Source organism: Carcharodon carcharias, chromosome 3 (assembly GCF_017639515.1).
Source record: "Carcharodon carcharias isolate sCarCar2 chromosome 3, sCarCar2.pri, whole genome shotgun sequence".
Classification (NCBI taxonomy): domain Eukaryota; kingdom Metazoa; phylum Chordata; class Chondrichthyes; order Lamniformes; family Lamnidae; genus Carcharodon; species Carcharodon carcharias.
The window spans coordinates 91,071,835-91,093,655 of NC_054469.1; the positions used below are offsets into that span (position 1 = coordinate 91,071,835).

Below are 21,821 nucleotides of genomic sequence, written 5' to 3' on the forward strand. Positions count from 1 at the left end.
CACCGCCTCCCATGCTGGATTATTCATCTTGCTTGCTTGTCGTTGCCGAGAGTGGGGGTGAAGGACTTCACAGTGGGCTTCCACTGCATCCAGTAGGCACCTGAGGGAGATGTTGCTGTATTTGGGGTCAGCATGGTTCCTCCTTTTGCAGCCATGACTTTGCAGCAGCTTCCAATCCCTTAGACAGAGCTTGCTCTGTGCAGGGACACCCTTTAAATATGGGGCCAGGATGACTGACGGCCTGAGGTGACGGTGGTGCCGGTGACTCAGAGGCCACCTTGCCTGCTGTCCGGCATGTTTCCTGGGAATGCAATATTAATGAGGTGGGGCATGCTGGGAATGTTGCAAAAACCTGCACCTTTTTCCTGCCTGCTACCACACTTTGTGCAAATCTGGGACGATTCCACCCAATGTCAGGGAGGTATAATTAGATGACCTTTCCGATGCAGAGGATATAGCTCAGTCAAGTAGGCTACCAAGGTTGCAACCTGTCTGGTTTAGCCTGTGACAGTGGCCAAGGAAGGTGATGGGAATGTGGGTGATGGAATGGAGCTGGTGGTGGGGGCCGCAGACAATATCACTGGTCTTCCCAACCTTTCAATGGAGGAAATTGTGAATATCCAGATGGTGGTAACCTTTCTTCTTGAACAGCAACATTCCATGCAGTGAAGATACTCCCAGAGGGCTATTAGGTAGGAAGTTCCATATTTTGACACAGCATTGATGAAGAAACAATTCCATATCTAAATCACGTGATGTACGACTTGGAAGGGAACTTGGAGGTGATAGTATTCCCATGCACCTGCTGCCTTGTCTTTCTAGGTGGTGGAGGTCGTGGGTTTGGGAGGTGCTGCCAAAGAAGCCTTGGCAACATGCAACTGTGAATCCTGTAGATGGTAGTGGAGGGAGTAGATATGTATTGTGGCTGATGGGCTGCTCATCAAACGACTGTTTTGTCCTGGACAGTGTGAAACTTCTTGAGTTCTGTTGGAGCTGAACTGATCCAGGAAACGGAGAGCATTCAATCATACCCATTAAAATTAACAGAATGTCAAGAGGATTAAGTTTGTGAACCCTGCCAAGGCACCCAAGGCTGTTGAAGGAAGTCACAATGGAGACAGCAGAAGCTGAGCCCCAAATTTGTAAACCTACTCAGGTGTTTGAATTGTTCCAGGGTCTGGAGAGTGACTGATGTAACACCTGCATTCAGGAAGAGAGAGACAAATAAACTGGGCAACAGGAGTCCAGTAAGTTTTTAATGTTAGTTCTTGCAAATTTTTGCATGTTGATTTTTACTCCTGAGCAAGAATATCTGTGAGTGGTAGCAGGGAGGGTCGGCTGATTTTAACAGCTAGACTTCATTGGCATGCCACTTCCTGACTTCCTAACCAAAGCAATAATGGAGACAGCAAAATGTGACTCCCCAGTTATGAAAATAGCAAAATAAATTCAATATAGCTAATTGTACGGTGGTTAATTTTTGTAATAAAGGGTAAGACACTGAATGCTGTAGTTGAACAAAGAGATCTAGGAATGCAGATTTGTAAAACACTAAAAATAACAAAATAAGATGACAACACCATAAAGATAGCAAAGTACTGTTGGGGGATGGCGCAGGTACAAGGGGAAATATAATACAAAAGCAAGGAATTTACATAAATTCTTGCTTTGTGCAAACTTGAAGTAGTATGTGTTTTTCAGGTTTTCGTACTACAGAAAGAGTATTGAAGGGCTGGAGAAAGTGGTAAAAAGATTAACAATGATATTATCAATTCTGAGTATATAAATCTAAGAAAATATTGAGCAGGCTGTGGCCCTTTTCGAAGGCAGGTATACTAAATGAAGACCTTTAAATTATGAAGGGATTTGATGAGGGGTGTGTGTATGTTTCCATTCCTCAGTGAGTCCAGAGCAAGGTGGTATAAATATGACGTAATCGCAAATAGATTAAATGAAGAATTTGGGAGAAATTCTTACAGAGACTGATGAAAATATATGCTACATGGAGTGATTGAAGCTGGCAGAATTGATGTGTTTAAGGAGATAAGTGATGCATACATGAGGGAGAAGTGTATAGAGAGGTACAAGGTCAGGGTAGGAATAGATTGAATGGAAGCAGGTTTGTGTGGACTAGTTGGACTGAATGCCCTGTTTCTGTACTGTAGATTGTATCTAATCCTATGACATTTTTAAATGCAGATGAATCAAGAATAGCTCACATGGATTTGTGAAAGGCAAGATGCAGGTGACACTTAAGAGATTTGTTTTTGGAGAAGTAACCAATTAAATAAGGATACTGAAATAAATGTACTGCATTTGGATTTTCAGAAGCATGCATTTTTTTAATTCATTCATGAGATGTGGGCTTCGCTGGCTGGGCCACATTTATTGCTCATCCCTAGTTGCACTTGAGAAGGCAGGAGTGAGCTGCCTTCTTGAATCGTTGCAGTCCACATGGTGTAGATACACACACAGTGCTGTTAGGGAGGGGGGGTTACAGGATTTTGGCCCAGTGACAGTGAAGGAACAGTGATATATCCCCAAGTCAGGATGGTGAGTGACTTGGTGGGGAACATGCAGGTGGTGGTGTTCCCATTTATCTGCTGCCCTTGTCCTTCTAGATGGTAGTAGTCGTGGGTTTAGAAGGTGCTGTTGAAGGAGACTTGGTGAATTCCTGCAGTGCATTTTGTAGCTAGTACACACTGCTGATACTGTGCATCAGTGGTGGAGGGAGTGAATGTTTGTGGATGTAGTACCATTTAAGTGGGCTGCTTTGTCCTGGTGATAAGATGACTCACAATTTGTTGCACTGTAAACTTGAATTTTTGTAAGTGGAGATATAGCAGCAGAGATAACATTGGATGAAGGACAGTAATAAAGCTTTAGGGGTGTGAGGAAAAGGATTAGAAGTGATGCATCAGTGCTAGGCATAGGGAGCATGCTATTAACATTTGCTGATTGTAAAGTAGGATTTTGGCAAAGAGTAAGGGAAATTGTAAAAGACATTAGGAAACTATAGGTTAGTGGAATGGGCCAACAGCTGGTAAAAATAATTTAGTGCTGAGGAATGTGAGGTAAATGAGAGGATAAATAAGTCATGGGCATAAAGCCAAATAAGAGCCCTTGAAGAGTGGTGTTAGAGCTATGGGGCTGGATGCCCAAAGCAGGTCTGGGAACCTGACACTCAGATGAATTCTAGGTGCTGACACAGTGCCTGAACATTGTCACTGTTGCAAAGTTATTTTTAAATGTTGATGGGCTAATTGGGCGGGAGATGAGCTTGGCACCCAATTAGATGCACTGAGTGCCTCCAGGACGTGGGAGCTGGCAGCAAAGCTAAGTTGTGGGCAGCCACTACTTTGCCAAGCAAAGCATGCAGCTCATGAGAGGGTGAGGAGAATAAAGATGATGCAAAGTGGCCATGGATGCCAGACGAAGTACAGCATTAGACCCAGCGTTAGCTTACTTCTTTATTTTTGCAAAAATAACAAAGGTGGAAACGCACTTCCTTTTCCCCCGAGGCAACCACAACATTTGTGAGCTAACGTGCACCAGACTGTTCAGCTTTATCCGGATTGAAAATCCCATTCTTTTCTAGATTGGCCCCTTAAAAAGTTCCTTAAGGAGCTTAAAGGCTGTTAATTGGTGGCGACAAGGTTTCTTGTTCCCTTTCTCCTTCAGAATCTTTGAAAGTTGCCCAGAAGTGGCAGGATCCATGTGGCCCTTGACCTGGAAACATAGGCCAGAATATAACGCCTGACCAAACGTAAAATGACATGTGATGACGTTGGGCGGGCATCCCAATGTCCGTGATCTGAGCAAGCAGTGAGTCCCGATTTCTGCATGTCACACTTGTCCAGATGTGTTCTGGGCCATTTAAAAGTTAATTGACAGAGTGATATGAGGGAACATGTTTTATAATATTTAAAAGCCTTTATTTTCAATGTTATAAACTCTTCATCTCCCTGAGACAGCTCTGTGCTTCAGGGAGCTTTTCCAATGCACACCCACGTGCATGTGTGAACTTGTGCTCTTGCCCTTCTCCCACCCCACCAACACAGACAGTGCTCAGTGCTTGGTCCGCCAGCATGAAATTGTGGTCCAGCCCCGATCGCAGGTCCCATCCTCCCCTGCCGAGCCTGCCCGATGAGGAATAGATTCTCCCCATAATTTTCTAATGTCATTGGGACCTATTTCTACTCCCACTGGCAATTGAAAATCCAGCCAATGGTTCAAATAGATACTTTCTGGGAAGTATGAAAGCTAGTAGATAAGGCCACAAAAAAAATGCATTTTGGGTTTTTATAAATTGACATATAGATCATGAGTAAAAATGTAATGGCCAATTTATACAAGATAATTATAGGATATAGTTACAGTACAGTGTTCAATACAGAAAGAGAATGCACAGCAATTATGCCAGGGATGGAAACTTATAGTTATGGATTGATAAATCATATTTCTGCCACTTTGAGCATTGTGATTTTACTCTTTAGCATACTGAGTCGGCAAAGACCAGATCCAATAATTAACTCTGGTTACAATAAATTGCTTACTGAAATTTAGATAGGAATCCATGTTATCCAATCTAATGTCAATTTTGTACTGGCTAAATGAATCAAATTTATTTACACAAGTAACAAAGTAGAGATAATAAACAATACTATAAAGTGCAATAAATACTTCCACAAGTGCTTTAATAAAAGCCGCTTGTCTGGGTTCTCTTCCTCTAGCTGAATCTCACTGTGCTTAGTTTTAGTTTTAACAACTCAAATGTGGTAAAGCTAACTCAATATAATAATAAAATGATAGTAAACCTGACATTATTCTGGATCAGAAAACTAAGTTACCAAAACAATTTGATTCTATTAGAATACCAAAGCAATTTTATTTTGTTTGGAAAGATGAGACTGGAAAGTGGTCTAACTGAAGTTTTCAAGATCAGAAAGATGATTGTTAATGCTGATTTAGGCAAGTTGTCCACTGTTGCTGTCTAGTCCCAGCAGCATGAGAAACTGCAATGGACAGGACTGGAACTGCAAGCAGTCCCCAAAGTCTAAGGCCAGAATTTTCCAACCCCGTTGCGCCGGCCATCATGGCGGGCGGGGGGAAGAAACAATATGGTGAGAAGGCCAAAAATTGGATTCAAGCTGACATGAAAGTGCAGTGGGATCATCCAACTGTGTCGGCCATGGAGGAATGCCAATCTCGTTGGAGGCCGGTGTGAACGTGATTTACATTCAGGAAATGGGATGCAAAGAAAGACCCGACCAGAATTGTCCCCCCACGCCGGATTTACTGTTAGGCCAGTGGGAAAACACACCGGCCCAGAACACATCCAGACAAGTGTGACGTGCAGAAGTTGGGACTCGCTGTTTGGGCCTTGCTCAGATAGTGGACATCCGAGGAGCAGAAGATGCTGGCGCCCTAGGGCTAGCGGACCCTGGAGGAACACATGAATCACATGCTTGGTGGATTCTCATGGACATGGACTGCAAAGTAGCTCATGGAAGGCGGGAGGTCTCCATTGATGTCTTGGGTCTGCTTTGAAACATTACGGTCTTGGCCAAGGGCTGCGAATGATGATCATCGGCGGGGGGTGGTGGGGTGGCAGCAGGAAGGTCCAGGCATGAGTGGGAGAGGAAGGCCTAGGTTTGACTGAGAGAGGAAGGTGTACTGGGGGGAGTGAGGTTGCGGGGCTGGGTGTTGTATGAAGGTGTTGAGGGGGAACTAAAGTGTCAGGGGGGTGAGGTTGGGAAGGTGGGGGGGCAAAGGTGTCAAGGGATGGTGAGGTTGGGTGGGTGGAGGAGGGAATACGGGGCTGGAGTTTGTAATGGGGAGAATGCGGAAAGTCAGGTGGTAGGTGTAAGGAGGGGAGAAGGCGTAAGGGAGGGAGTTCGGGGGGGAAGGAGTTCAGAGGGGGGAAGGAGTTCAGAGGGGGAAGGAGTTCAGAGTGGGGAAGGAGTTCAGAGGGGGGCAGGAGTCCGGGGGACAGGGTCAGGTCTTCCAGGCTGCTTATTTCCAGCTCTTCAATGGAGGAGGTGTGCAGGTGAGGATGTGGGTGGAGCTGAGGGATTGGCTGGCTGAGGGCATCCCTGTGAGCTAAAGCAGAGATGATTCGTGCATGGCAACAGAGTCAAAAGCAGAAGACAGAGTACTCATAGTTGCGTTGAGAGAGGGATGATGTGGTGCAGGATTCTAACGTGGGTGTTTGCTGCTGACCTCACTGTCGCCGCGTGCACAGTCCACGTCCTCACCAGTCAGCACGATGGCACACTCCTCAAAGTGATTAAGGGGCCTAATAGGGGTCACTCCACTCTCGGTCTAGGACCTCTCCCCAGCTTCTGCTACATGAAAACAGATGGAGAGAGTGTGAGCAGGATGCATGGACTGCATGGAATGTTTGTGTAGTGATTGGAGCAATGGACGGGATGAAGATGTGAGCTCCAGAGGATATGAGTCTGGTGGAGATATGAGGGTGTATTTGAGAGTTAGTGGTCCATTGAGGTGTGAGATCTCTGTGGATGTGTGACGGGTTTGTGACTGTGTGTGGTTGAGAATGACTTTTGCTGGCAGAACGAATGAGAGCATTCATCTCCTCCCTGCACTGGATGGCTGACCTCCACTGTCCTCTGGTGGTGCTGACCACCACTGCCACCAACTCCCAGGCCGGATTGGTGACTCTGCTGCCAGACTGGTGATAAAGGACATTGTAGCAGCCTTGAATTGCATCCAGCAGGTGTCCCAGAGAGGCAGTTGATGTCTTCTTTACTTTTGGGGGCCATCTGTCACCTGGAGCAGCCCTGGTCTATAGACATGAAGTAGGCATGAGCCTTGATATGCTTTAAATATGGCGCCTGGAGTGCGAAAGTGCTGAGGTCATGAGCTTGCCCACCAACTTTATGAGGTGAAATGTGGTGGGAAGGGGATGATACGGTGCGAAAACCCACCATTGCGGCCAGCGGGTAAGACGACATTTTTCCCGCCCGCGACCACACTTCGTTCAAATATAGGACAATTCTGCCCTAAGACCTGGGAGTCCAAGACCAGGTAAGTTTTGGGGGGTGTCAGGCAGAGAGGGGAGGTGATGCCTGGGGGGTGGGCAGATTGGGGTAGAGGTGTTGATATAGAGGCCGCAGCAGGGGGGAGGAAGCATCCGTCATGGCCAAAACTTTTGGAGGTATGCCCGATATTAAAAGAAGGCCATTGTAGGAGGTGCAACTCCCAAACAACCACCCTCCCAATAGAGGCCGGAGCAGGGTCACCTTTTGGGCTTCCGTCCTCCCCCTGCACTCTTTCCACCAGCCTGAAAATTGAGGCTGGGAGGCAACGGAGCCTTCACTGGTCATTAGTTGTCCACTTAACATAGAAATATAAAAAATAAGAGCAGGAGTAGGTCGTTCGGCCCTTTGAGCCTGCTCCGCCATTCAGTATGACCATGACTGATCCTCTATCTCAGCTCTCTCCTCATATCCCTTGATGCTTTTAAAATCCAGAAGTCTATTTCCTTCTTAAATGTATTCAGTGACTTGGCCTCTACAGCCTTCTGGTGGTAGAGAATTCCATAGGTTCACCACCCTCTGAGTGAAGAATTTTCTTCTCATCTCCATCCTAAATGGTCTACCCTGTATCCTGAGACTGTGACCCCTTTTTCTGGACTCCCCCAGCCAGAGGAAACATCATCCAATCTGTCCAGCCCTGTCAGAATTTTATGTTTCAATGAGATAAGGGTCTCAATTGGGGCAAGGGTGGGGGGCTGACCTAGGCCTATCCAATGAAAAAATTGTGGAGAGTTCAGGGCAGGCGAGAGCCCAGCGGGAAGGCCATCCAAAGAATTTTATGGCAACTCCCCACCTACAAATCTGCTGGTGGGGAAACGTAAAATTCTGTTCCATCTTTTAATTAAGTATGGCTGAATTTAACAACCATACCCAACACCCCCTACCCACCCCCTCAACCTCCCGCCAAACAACATTGGCTGTTTAAAGGGGATGATCAGTCTCATTCAGGTTCATTGTGGATTGATTTCTATTGGCTCTTGCATGGTTATACAAGTCTTTCATGCTTTCAAGTTGTTGAAGTCTACAGGGAGAAAGTTTTATGGCAGATGTTGAAAAGTTTTTTTGACTGGCTTCAAGGCTTTTGCACAAACCAGGTATTGGTGCAGTAATGGGCCTTTCCCTTGGATTTCAGAATGATTGGGAGAATGAGCAAAGGGCATACAGAGCAGGACAAGCTGCTAGAAGAAAGAGGAGGAGGAGGAAGGGGGGAAAATGACTCTCAGCAGGAGACCATATACCTCCCAGGGAGGTATATAGAGGAAGCAACTTTCTCCTACCTAAATTTCAATGTGGAAGTGTGTGTGAGATGTCTGCGTTCCCGGAAGGACAGCCACACTGAAACCTTCCATGTGCTGCAGTCACAACTCCAACCTTAGATCAGGTCAAGGTCCTCATGGCCAATTGCTGTATAAGTCACTGTGGTGATTTAAATTTTATGTGCTGAGGTCTTTCCAAGCTAGTGGTGTAAATATTTGCAAATTCAAGCAGTTTTCCATCCACTGTTGTATAAGGTGGCATGGGGAGAGGGTGTGGGGGGAATGTTGGGGGGTGTTCACTGACAGTCTCTATTCATAGAGAGCTGACTACATTTCTTTGTCTCTTTATACTGAGTAAGCAGCTTTGCAAGGATTGCAAGCAAAAGGATTGCAGGCATCCCATGGTGATGCTGCAGGTGTTATTGGCTGTGCGCATGCATGCCATTTTGTGGATGCTGCATTGTCTACTATGAGATGTACTCAACTGAATGAGATTCCATTTCCTTAATGTCCAGTTGATGTGTGACCAAAGGTAGTGAATCATGCAGATCAATGTCCAATATCCTGAGAGCAGTTGTGATGGCTTTAATCTGTGGCAGCCCATTGTACAATTTGCATTTGAGCTATCAAGACAACAAAAGGATGGCTACAGGGTAACGAGGGCTTTACATTGAACTCATGGCTGATGCCTCCGGCTCACAACCCATGCACAAGTGGACAGCATGCATACAATGAAAGCAATGCTGCCACACAAGATGTGGCTGAATAGACCATTGGCATGCTAAAAGAATGCTTTTACTGCCTGGATCACTGTGGAGGAGCCCTGCAGCACACAGAAGAATGTGTGTCAGGATTCCTGGTGGTCTGCTGTATGCTGCAAAAACTTGTTATCATGAATGCACAGCCCTTGCCACCAGCTATAGGGGGAGCATCTGAGGTGCAGGAGAAGGAAGAGCAAGTCAAAAATGAGGAGGAAGAAGGAGGCAACCTATACTAGAATAGAGTCGTCTTTGACCAAGTCATATTGATTTCTTCAAGGAATTCCACCACCAGCCTACCCACAATGTGTCTTCTCTTTGAGAGAACTGACTTTTCATGACTTTGGCCCCCTGCTGGAGCATGCAGCTACTCAACTGTTTGTTTTTATTCATTCTTCAAATGTGAGCATTGCTGCCAAGGCCAGCATTTATTGCCCATCCCTAGTTGCCCTTGAGAAGGTGATGGTGAGTGGCCTTCTTCAGCTGCTGCAATCCATGTGGTGTAGGTACACCTACAGTACTGTTAGGAAGGGAATTCCAGGATTTTGACCCAGCAACAGTGAAGGAACGGTATTATAATTCCAAGTCAGAATGGCAAGTGACTTGGAAGGGAACTTGCAGGTGATGATGTTCCCATCTATCTGCTGCCCTTGTCTTTCTAGATGGTAGTGGTCATGAGTTTAGAACATGCTGCCTAAGGAGCCTTTCTAAGTTCCTTCAGTGCATCTTGTAGATAGTACACTCTGCTACCACCTGTGTGTTGGTGATGGAGAGAGTGAATGTTTGTTGATATGGTGCCAATCAAGTGGGGTACTTTGTCTTGGATGGTGTCCAGCTTCTTGACTGTTGCTGGAGTTGCACTCATCCAGGCAAGGGAGAGTATTCCATCACAATCCTGATTTGCACCTTGTAGACGGTGGACCGGCTTTGCGGAGTCAGGATATGAGTTGCTCACCACAGGATTCCTCGTCTCTGACCTGCTCTTGTAACCAGAGTATTTATTTGGTTAGTCCAGTTCAGTTTCTAGTTAATGGTAACCCCAGGATGTTGGCAGTGGTGGAACTTAATGGTAATGGCATTGAATGTCAAGGGGTGATGGTTAGATTCTCTCTTGTTGGAGATAGTTATTGCCTGGCACTTGTGTGGCGCAAATGTAATGTGCCACTTGTCAGCCCAAGCCTGGATATTATCCAGGTCTTGCTACATTTGATCATGGACTGCTTCAGTACCCAAGGAGTTGTGAATGATGCTGAACATTGTGCAATCATCTGTGAACATCCACAACTTTGACCTTCTAATGGACGGAAGGTCATTGATGAAGCAGCTGAAGATAGTTGAGCTGAGGACACTATCCTGAGGAAGTCCTGCAGTGATGTCCTGGAACTGATATGACTGATCTCCAACAACCACAACCATATTCCTTTGTGCTAGGTATGACTCCAACCAGTGGAGAGTTTCCCCCCTGATCCCCATTGACTCCAGTTTTGCTGGGGCTCCTTGATGCATTTTGCAATCATATAAATTAGTTGACAGCATGAAGTTGGTATTCGGCCTACATTTGAGCAACGGGCACAGATTAATCTTGCATTGCAATCCCCAATGCTTGTTCTAAGGGGCTATCAAATTTTGCCCCCAAGATTTATTTGACTGAAAAAATAAACATTAAGCCCAACAAGACCACCACTTTTACAAGATATCAGATCACCTAATCATCTTCTGTTGTGAATGAGATCAATCCAAAACAGACAATCTGGGTGGACCTGATGTTGCTTCCTATCCCTTCAAATTCCTCTCATATTTATACATAATATAATAAGTATATGAATATGTTACAGGAAGCTCTCTGTTATCTAACATGATCCAGGAATGGGACGCGCCAGCTAATCAAATAAACTGGTTAACTGAGATGTAAGGTGAGTTCTGTGTTTTCATCTGTGAGAAAGTTCCAGGATGATCACGTGGGTTTTGAGGCCTCATGAGCGGTGCGGGAGCGCACAAATCAAGTGTGTACTGCCGAGCGGAGATGATGCTACAGAACAGTGGGAGGCAGAGCCCAGAGTGAGGGCAGGCTGCCAATAACTATTACCAGTGAATTTGACACCTCCAATCAAAATACAGACCGACAGACTCGACCCCAGAATTCCAGTGATTGGAGAATTCTGGTTGGAGAGTGTCGGATAACAGAAATTTTACTGTATTTGCATTAATCTCTCAAATAATATGCAGAAGAAACACAGCTTATATCTGTATTGAGAATAATAATTAACCTGCTGGGTGATAAAGGAAACACTTTTAACTGCCGACAATGCAAGCTTCAGAGCCATGGAAATTTTTTTCCACTCAAAGCTGCAAAATTCTTGTTATATTTTAAGCATAAAAATATCTTAATAGGTTCAAATAGAGCTTTACCTTTTATTTTCAAACATTCAGGATTCTAACCAATCTATTTTTGGTCTGCATAATTCAGTAAATGAGCCACCTACAGACACAGATTCCTCTTAACTTCAAAGTGTATGATTGTATTCAATTGATTTGTCGGCAGTGTTGGAGCAGAATAGAGAGAGAATTATTCAGCACTAAGATTGCACTGTGCCTGGTGGAGTGCTTTGTGTTGCTTCCAGCTGGAAAAAAAGTGTTCTGCTTCTTCCTCCTTAATGAGCACACAAATTTGCAAAAATGTTGATTGACATTCCCTAGAAGATAGGTAAATCATGTTATGGTCGTAATCTTTGCCAGCTTTAACAATTTGAATGTGGAAAGTAAATAAGTTTCCAGAGATGGTAATCAGTGATGTAACATGTGGAACTGCTCTATGCTGTCCATTGTGGCCTGGATGTTTGGGGAGTCATGGAGATTCTGGAGATATTCCAAAATGACAGACAGGATCTGGATACGGAAGTCCTGCCACATTTCCGACAGATGCTATTTTCATAGAGGTGGGGAGGGAGCTGCGAGGTGTGACTCCCATATGTGGTAACCCTGAACTCAGGGCCATTTGAACTCAGTGCTCAGTTAAAACAGACCCCATTTTTGCTGCAGCAAGGGCCTTATCCTGTAGTATAGGAGTTATGAATCTTTAGAAAAGTCGGATATGCTCTTGAAGGGTGGATAAGGTCTGTAGAATGCGCAAGCTGTCGAGTTACTCAAACAGCCAGCCATTTAAAATTAATAAAAATCCTGCCTGTGTTTGTGAGAGTTGAAAAAAAAAATCCGTTCTAGCAGCTTCAATAGCTGTTTGTTGACAATGATACATACTATTGTTATAACATTATTAATCGTTGGCTGCATTTTAAAACCTATCATCACAGTGGGGGAGGGTGTTGTGAATTCATAGTTTGACAGTTCAAACATGTTATTAAAGGATTACTTATCTTTTATGTGGAGTTATGAATGCAAGTCTGTTTGTTTTGATAAAGGATTAAGGACTTGAGGGGATTTAAATGTTTTGAATGGGCTGTCATGAATAGGAGTTTTTTTTAATATAGTGAAATCTGTGATAAATATTTAGAAATTTATTTCATTTGACCTCAGCATGGCTTCTGAAGTCTGCCCATGGGGGATACTGGATGAGTTGGCTTGGAGGGTATAAAGGCAAAAGGTGGTGAGTAGAGGTCACGAGTTGGCACTAAATTGGCATGGAGATTTTAAGTGGACATGGGGATAGGTGAGGGTCATGAGTTGACATGAGGGCACTAAGTTGGCATAGGGGCTATAAGGGGCCATGGGGATAATGAGGACCATTGAGGGTAGGCAGGGAGCATGGGTTGGCATGTACAGGCACCAGGAGTGGATGAAGGGGTGTGAGGAATGAGGGCCAAAAGGCCTAATGTTTAAGAAACAACTGGGATTAAGTCACAAAGAACTAAAGCAGCCCTTTTAAACAGTCCGTGTCACCTCTCGGTAGTGCCTGTGGCCAGCTCTGATCTGCATCCAGGAGTGCTAAACCCAACTCCAAGCTGTACCTGCCCCGTGCAACGAAGATCCCATCACTTGGGGCACTTTTTCCCGAGGTAAGTGAAGCGAGCCAGGAAATCTTCTGACTCGAGGAGTGAAAATTCAGACCTGTATGTATGATGCCAGGATTACAGTTGGAAGATTGAGTGAAGAGCATTGCTTTAATAAACTATGGTTTAGTATGAGCGATGTTAGTGTATTTTGCAATGACATTGTGCCTGGATGCTAGCTCTTTTGAGATAAAAGACATCTAGCCTACTGGTCCTTCTAGTTGATTTCCTCTGTGCAAGGAGTAAGTGGCTGAAGGACTAGCTGTAGGATGTGAATAAAAACCTGAAGGGATTCTGCTCTCCCCAGAATGGGCTGTGCTTTATGAATCTCCTGCAGTTGAGTCAGCCATCATAAATGCCATGCTGACAAACTACAGATATTTCCTTTAAATCCTGTTCTCCTAACTGATGAACCAGGTGCTTTAAAGGAAGAGACGCAACCTCAATGTGGTCTTACCTTTTCCAACTTTAAAGAAGGGTCTCCATCAACTGGGCAATCAAATTAATCTTTCATTGTGATGCCCATATTTCAGTAACTTTGCCTGTCCACTTGTAGGTGTTTCAGAGAATCTAATTGTCACTCCTTTTATCTTGGTTGGTCCATTTTGGCGAGAACCCTGTAGTTATGCCTACAGAATGAGAACAGAAATATTGTTGGAACATAAGCAAGTGTGACTTTCCTTTCCAATGAGATGGAAATGACACAGCAATCCAGACTGGGTGTAAAGTGAGCTGCTGATTCGTTATTGTTTGTTTGCACTAATGCCCAAGACCAATTTATTTTAATAAATACAGTGTTCCCATGAACAGATTTCCAAGCATTGTGTTTTTGGGCAGGAGTATAGAGTGAATAAAGTGAGCTGGTTTCTATTTGAATTTGGATGCACTGGGGTAAATGGCTGTAATATAAGAAAAATAGTCACCTGAGTTCTCACGGATACTAATTCTTACTTCACGTTGTAACAGCTACAATACAAACTGAGTTGCCTTAGGTGCTTTCTCAAAAATAAAATGGACAGAATTCAATGAGAATAAAATTGGAAGATTACATTATGGAGAGATAGTGATAAAATATTGCATTCTATCTAGAATAGAGTCAGAACAGAACTAGTGTTGTGCAGTGAGACAGGGTTCATGAACAAGCTTGTAATAAAAATGCCTGGGTGAAGAAGTATCATAATATGATGTAATTTCATTCGGAGTTTGAGAGTGCTGTAGTTAAGTCTGAAACTAGCATTTTAAGTTTGAACAAAGGAAACTACGTAGGCATGAGGGACATGTTGATTAAAGTAGATTGAGAAATTTGATTAAAACATATGATGGTAGATAGGCAATGGCAAACATTCAAAGAATTAATTCTAATTTGCAACAATTATACATTCCCTTAAGTAATAAAATCTCCACGGGAAAAGTGGCCTAACGGTAGATAACAAAACAAGTTATGGATAGTATTAGATTACAGGCAGAGGTTAAAATATTGCTTAAAAAAAAGTAGTAAACCTGAAGATCGGGAGCATTTTAAAATTCAGACAAGGAGGACCAAGAAATTGATAAAGAAAAAGAAGATAGATTATGAAAGAAAACTAACAAAGGGCATAAAAACAAATTATAAATGCTTCATAGGTATGTAAACAAGAAAGGAAGAATGAGAAACTTAAAGAAATTAGTATTAGTTAAGAAATAGTACTGGAGAAATTAATGGGACTAAAAGCCAACAGATGACCTGAACCTGATTACCTATACCCTAGCAGTTTAAAAGAAGTGGTTACAGAGATAATGGATGCAATAGTTTTGATCTTGCAAAATTCCCTAGATTCTAGAATGGTCCCCATGAATTGAAAGGTAGCAAACTTAACCTGGCTGTTGAAGAAAGAAGGAGAGGGAAAGCAGAGAGCTACAGGCCACTTAGCCTGACATCAGTAACAGGGAAAATATTAGAACCTATTATTAGGAATGTGATAAGTGAGTGCTTAGAAAATCATAGTAAGACTGGGCAGGGTTAACAAGGATTTATGAAAGTGAAATTATGTTTGACAAAACTGTTAAAAGTTTTTTTGAAGTTGTAACTATCAGGGCGGATAAAGTGGATGTAATATCTTTAGATTTTCAAAAAGCATTTGATAAGCTTCTACACAAGAGGTTATTACACAACATTAGCTGCCATGGGATTGGGGGTAATGTATTCATGTGGATATATAAGGATTGGTTAATGGACAGACAATAAACAGTAGGAATAAACAGGATTTTTTGGGGGATTGGCAGACTGTAACTAGCAAGATACCACAAGGAGAAGTGCTGGCACCTCAGCTATTTGCAATCTTAGATGAGGGAATTGAGTATAATGTATTCAAGTTTGCTGATGACGTAAAACTAGATTGGAAAGTAAATGGTGAGAAGGACACAAAGAGCCCTAACAGAGGGATATAGATAATTTGGATGAACAGACAAGAATATGGCAGATGGAATACAATACGAGGTGAAGTTATCCACTTTGGTAGGCGAAATAAAGAAAACAGAATATCTTTTAAATTGTCAGAGACTGGGAAATGTTTTCCTTCAGAAGGACCTGGATTTCCTCTACATAAACACAGGAAGTTAACATGCAGATACAGCAAGCAATTAGGAAGGTAAATGATATGTTAGTGTTTTTTACAAAGGGGTTGGAGTGTAACAGCATAGAAATCTTACTGCACTGCTATGGGGCCTTGATGAGACAATACCTGGAGTACTGTGGTGCAGTTTTGGTAGGATATACTTGCCTTAGAGGGAGTGTAACCAAGGTTCAGCATGGATGAACGTTCCTTTCATAAGTGGATTGTCTCACAAAGAGAGATTGAATAGATGTTAAAGAAAAACAGAAAATGCTGGAAAATCTCAGCAGTTCTGACAGCATCTGTGAAGAGAAAAACAGAGTTGATGTTTTGAGTCCATCTGACCCTTCTTCAGAGTGACAGGGAAATATAAATGTGATGAAATTTATACTACTTAAGGTGAAGCAGGATAGAAGGTTAACGATATGTGGGGGCAAAGGAGAGATTGACAAAAATGTCATGAACAAAAGGACAAAGGAGTGTTAGTGGTAGTGGCAAGGGCTAAAAAAGTGCTGAGAGTGGCATGAAGGTGAGAAAGCAGAATGTGATAATAGTAGAACAAGGGTAAGCATTCTGAAATGAACAAGTAACATAGCTATAGTGGAAGTGGGGGGAGGGGTTGTGGTGGGGGAAAAAGGATTGAAAATGGGATTAAAAGGGGGAATAAAAAAGGGAATAAAACAATGAATAAACAAATAAAAATAAAAGTGAATAAAAATAAAAATAAGTGGATAAAAAAAATTGAAAAAAGGGATAAAGAGGGGTGAAGATGGAGGAGAGAGTTCATGGTCTGAAGTTGTTGAACTCAATGTTAAGTCCGGAAGGCTATAAAGTGCCTAATCGGAAGATGAGGTGCTGTTCCTTAATAGCTATGGTTTATATTCCCAAGAGTTCAGAAGGTTGAGAGATGATCTAATTGAAACATATAAAATTCTTAAGGGACTTGATGGGATAGATGCTGGGATCATGGTTTCCCTGGCTGGGGAGTCTAGAAATAGGGTTTAGTTTCATAAAAAGACGAAGCTGAGAAGAAATTTCTTCATTGAAAGGGTTGTGAACGTTTGGAAATCTGGATGTGGATGTTCAGTCATTGAGTATATTCAAGTCGCAGATAGATAGATTTTTGAATACTAAGGGAATTAAGGGATGTGGGGATAATGCAGGAAGATGGAACTGAGTTAGAAAATCAGCCATGATCTTGTTGAATGGTGGAGCAGACTCGAAGAGTGGAAGACCTACTCCCGCTTCTATTTTTTATGTTCTTGTGATAAGAAATGGACTTAAGAACATGCTGCAAGAGTAGGGATGGTCTTTGTATGTTCCTAATCTCATTTTCTTATTATCAAACAATTCCAAGTAGGAGCACCTTTCAGTAAATTTTCGACAGAGAGGACAGGAGAGCTTATTGTAAGAGTCACTTTCTTCCCCTAAAATGTAAAATATTTTTGCATCAAACCCCATTAAGTAATGTATTAAAAATTAAAGAAATAGTTGGGGAGAAATTTGGGCACAGAATGATGGTAGAAAGAGCCAAATGCCCACTCCTGTCTTTCTTTGCCCCAGGGTGCCTGAAATATATTCCATGCCATGGGCGGAATTTTCCAGTTGACTTTTGGCTGCTCTCCAAATGTTCCCATTCCACCTGTGATGATGCCCTCTGTTGGCGGGATTGGAAAATCCTGGCCTATATTTGGGTTGGGTGGGATTCAGGCATCAGTGGCACTCCTCTAATAACAGGTATTAGGCTCCATGGCTATATTACTGATAGTCATAATATTTTTTTCAGGATCTCTCCCAGAATTTTGTTAGGATTGAACAGAGCATGTGCCAGCTATTGTGGAGACAGAAGGCATTGCCTTTATTCCCTGCCACAAGCCCTGATCCTTAGTTCCTGACCCTAATCCTCTCGATAGGAACTATCTACGGCTGAATCTCACCGTTCACAGCCTTAGTGTTATGTTTAACACAAAGATGAGTTTCCTATCACATACCCATACTAATACTAAGACCACCTATTTCCACCTACGTAACATTGCTCACCTCCACCCTTGCCTCAGCTTTTCCACTGCTGAAGCCATCATTCATGTCTTTTATTCCACTAGACTTGACTATACCCAGCACTTCTGGACGGTCTCCCACATTCCAATACAAAAGCAAAATACTGCAGATGTTGAGATGTTGGAAATCTTAAATAAAAACAGAAATTTCTGCAAATACTCAGTCGATCTGGCAGCAACTGTCGGGAGTGAAACAGGGTGAATGTTTCAGGCTGCTGACTTGAATTATTAACTCTCTTTCTCTCTCCACAGATGCCCTGTATTTCCAGCATTTTCTGTTTTACTACCACTTTCTAACCTTCACAAACTTAAGGTCATTCAAAACTCTGCTTCCCATGTCCTAATTCACACCAAGTCCACACACCTATCTCTCCTGTGCTCACTGACCTACACTGACTCCCAGTCAAGCAATGCCATGATTTTAAAATTCTGATCCTTGTTTTCAAAACTCTCCATGGCCTTGCCTCTCCCTATCTCGGTAATCTCCTCTAGCTCCATAATCCCCATAGACCTTTGCCTCTGCCAGTTTTGTTCACCTCACCATTGAAGGCTGAGCCGTCAGGTGCCTGGGCCTGGAAGTTTCACCCTAAATTTTTTCACCTCTTTATCCTCCTTTAAAACATTCCTTAAAACCAACCTCGTTGACCAAATCAAAAACAGAATTACCTGGAAAAACTCAGCAGGTCTGGCAGCATCGGCGGAGAAGAAAAGAGTTGACGTTTCGAGTCCTCATGACCCTTCAACAGAACTAGGTGAATCCAAGGATTCACCCCTTCCTTGGATTCACCTAGTTCTGTTGAAGGGTCATGAGGACTCGAAATGTCAACTCTTTTCTTCTCCGCCGATGCTGCCAGACCTGCTGAGTTTTTCCAGGTAATTCTGTTTTAGTTTTGGATTTCCAGCATCCGCAGTTTTTTGTTTTTATCTCGTTGACCAAATGTTTGGTTATCTGCTCACATATTCCCTTATGTGGCTCAGTGCCAAATTTTCTTCGATAACGCTCCTGTGAATCACCTTGGAACATTTTATTTTGTTAAAAGTTCTTTAGTAATGCAGGTTGTTGTTATTGTTGTTGAATGCTCAGCGCAGGTTCTTAGGTTTGTCAGTAGAACGCCAGTTGCTGGAGGGTGCCACCAAAATGGTTAAGTGTTTCCTTTTAAATTTAATTTCACATAGAACAGAGGGGAGCAGAAGTGTGCCAGCCAGTTCCATAGCACTGTTTCTAATTCCCCTCCCAAAACCATCCTTCAGTCGCCATGCCAAACATTGTCAATGGGCCACTGCTCATGAGGCCACCCAACCAAATTGGGTCTATTGTGTGACAATTGTCTGAATGTGGACTAAAGCTAATTTCTTGTCGGATCCAATTTCTCCCCTCGGTGTATCTGTGCTATCTGAACCTGGTCATGATATACATTGAACAAAGCCTATCTTGTGCAACATTTTTTCCAAAATATAATTTATTCATAACAATTGTAATGGTACATTATATAACAGTTCAAATGTAATATTACATTCTTGCAAACCAGTTTCTTTCCATACAGTATTCCACTTTGACGTGTCTCACTACACTTGCAATTGCAGGTTATATGTATAATTTTAATTTAATGTCAAACATACAGCCCAAGGGGTTTGATAGTTTCCCGGCCCTCAGTACACCATGGCACGAGGGCATCTGTGGGCTCCCTTTCCCCATTGAGCCTTTGCGGTGGCTGCCGCAAGCTTTAGCACAACTGTCAGCACGCAGCCCTCGGCATTGGAATGCACCAGTCCGCGACACTTGGTCATCAGCAGCTCTTTGCACTGGAAAGTCAGCAAGTTTCAGACAGACTAAAGGGCATCTTTCATGAAGTTGATGGTCCTCTAGCAGCAGTTGATGTTTGACTATGCGTCCCTGGGAACAGCCCTTAGAGCACAGCGTCCTGTGTTATGGAGCTGCTAGGGATGAACCTTGACAAAAACCACTGCATCTCTTTCCAGTCCTTCCTTCCAAAGGCACATTCCAGAATGAGGCGGATGATGGCCTCTTCCTCGCCGCTACCACCATGGGGGCAGTATGTGGAGGCGGTGAGACTCGGGAAACGCAGGATGGATCTGACGGGGAGGGGCCTTCTCAGCACCCAGACAAACTCGGGCCAGGATTTCCCATCCCATTCATGGCAGGCGGGAGTGGAAAATATCCCGAGAAAGCCAAAAATTGGTTTTACGGCGTCGTAAAACCAGTTCGCAATTGTGCGTTCCAGCCGTCAATGGCAGTCTGCGTTTCCTGCTGCAGCATGTCGGGAACGCCATTTCAATGCCTTATATTTGCATCTCATTATAAGGACTCCTTGCCGGAATCACCCCCCCCCCACACTGTATCATCAGGCACGCCGGCAGGCAGTTAGAATGATGTGTTTCACAATGGCATAGAACCAACGTGCCCCTGGCGACCTGCACTTTGCTCATGACTTTGAGGTACATTCACCTCCCTTGCATCGGGCAGCACTCACGGTAATCAGTACCAGGCTTCACAGGCAGCACCACATCACTTTCAGGGGTTTGTCACTGACCAGAAGTAAGTGGGGGTGTTTTTTAATGGGCTACAGGGTTAGGGCTTCACTAGACAGTGGCGGGGGGAACTAGCCTGAGGAATGGGAAAGGGCCGCAGTGTTCGGGCTCCTCTGAGGAAGGGGGGGAAATTGGCCTGAGGCATGGGAAGGGGCTGCAAGACAAGGCCTCCACTGGGGAGGTAAGAATGGGGAAGGTTGCATTCAGGCACATGACTGGATGGAGTTGGGGGTGTGGTGGGGGGCGCTGGTGGGAGATGCGTGGGGTTAGCGTCCTCTGTGCCAGGATGAGGAGAGAGTATGTTACAGAATGACATAAGCGACTTTGGACCAGAATGGGAGGATCACTGAATGAAGAAATGCTTGATTGTTGAGCTTGCAAAGACTGTCCTTGTCCCACTCCAGGCACAGACACAATGGAGTGAATTGCCTCTTTCTGTGCCTTAACTTTTCTATGGTTCTAAGGGAGGAGGAGGGCATGTCAGTCCAGCCTCAGTTGTGCCCAGCATGTTGAGCGCAGGGTGTCGTAACATCACGCGCCTCGATCCATGGGGTTTTTGGCATCACACTGGGCCGTGTGTGTGTGTGTGTGTGTGTGTGTGTGTGTGAGAGAGAGAGAGAGGGCAAGGGAGGAGCAGTAGTATATGTTTAACTGTGCAAGTGGCCTCAAGGCAGGGGGCACAGGTAGGGGGTGAGGTCTACACGTGGCATAGGCACATCCACATCAAAATGTTTAGGGGCCAACAAATGGATAGCCACACAATCACAATGGGATGAAGGAATACAGGGGGAGAATTGAGACTTCTTGCAGAGAGGGAATTCTGAATATAAAGCTCCTCCGAGATGATGGGAAGGGTTTTAGCACTCACACAGGGAGGATCCAAGCTAGTCTGGCAGTGAGAGCTCAGCACCACCATCTTCCAACCTGCAGCGATGATGCAGTACAAAATTAAAATGAGGAGAAACTTGCTGGTGAGGGCTGTGCAGGCAGATTGGAGGGCAGGTGCATGTACTGGGGGGCCAATTAAAGCAGCACCCAACCAAACTGTGCAAATGAGAAGAGATGCACAGCTGAGACATGTTAGGATCCTTTTAATGACAATGCAGGGAATCAGGAAAGTGAAGCAATGAAGCATTCTTGCGGGACTAATCCAGAAAAGTGGCACTAATCGACCTCCTTCCATTAATCCCTTGTTCGCAGCATGGAAAATCCCCAGGACCACACTGAACTCCAGAGCAATGGGGTGACTGGACAAGTTTCAGATGCATGTTAGAATTGTAGGGCTCACAGGTTCACAGAAGAGAAGCCTCAGACCTCCTCGAATAATCTCATGTCCTTACTAAATGTTTTCCCTCATGTTTATTCCAAAGAGTGTAGTATTAGAGTGCAGTGAGTGAGAATCCCAGTGCCTGGGCTGAAAGCAGCACATCCAAATGCCAGGCCAAAGCAATCTCATCGCAGTTGGTCATGTAAAGGGGTGGGGTGTTGGTTGGGGGTGGTGTGGTGGGGGTGCAAAGGGCAACTTGAAATACACCCTGCACTGA

The 21,821-nt window shown here is 44.0% G+C and overlaps 1 protein-coding gene across 1 annotated transcript in view; it reads left to right on the forward strand.

Moving 5' to 3' along the window:
* The window catches only part of LOC121275628 (adenylate cyclase type 1-like), a 440,566-nt gene that overhangs the window by 65,019 nt on the left and 353,726 nt on the right, over window positions 1-21,821 (forward strand). The window lies entirely within an intron of this gene.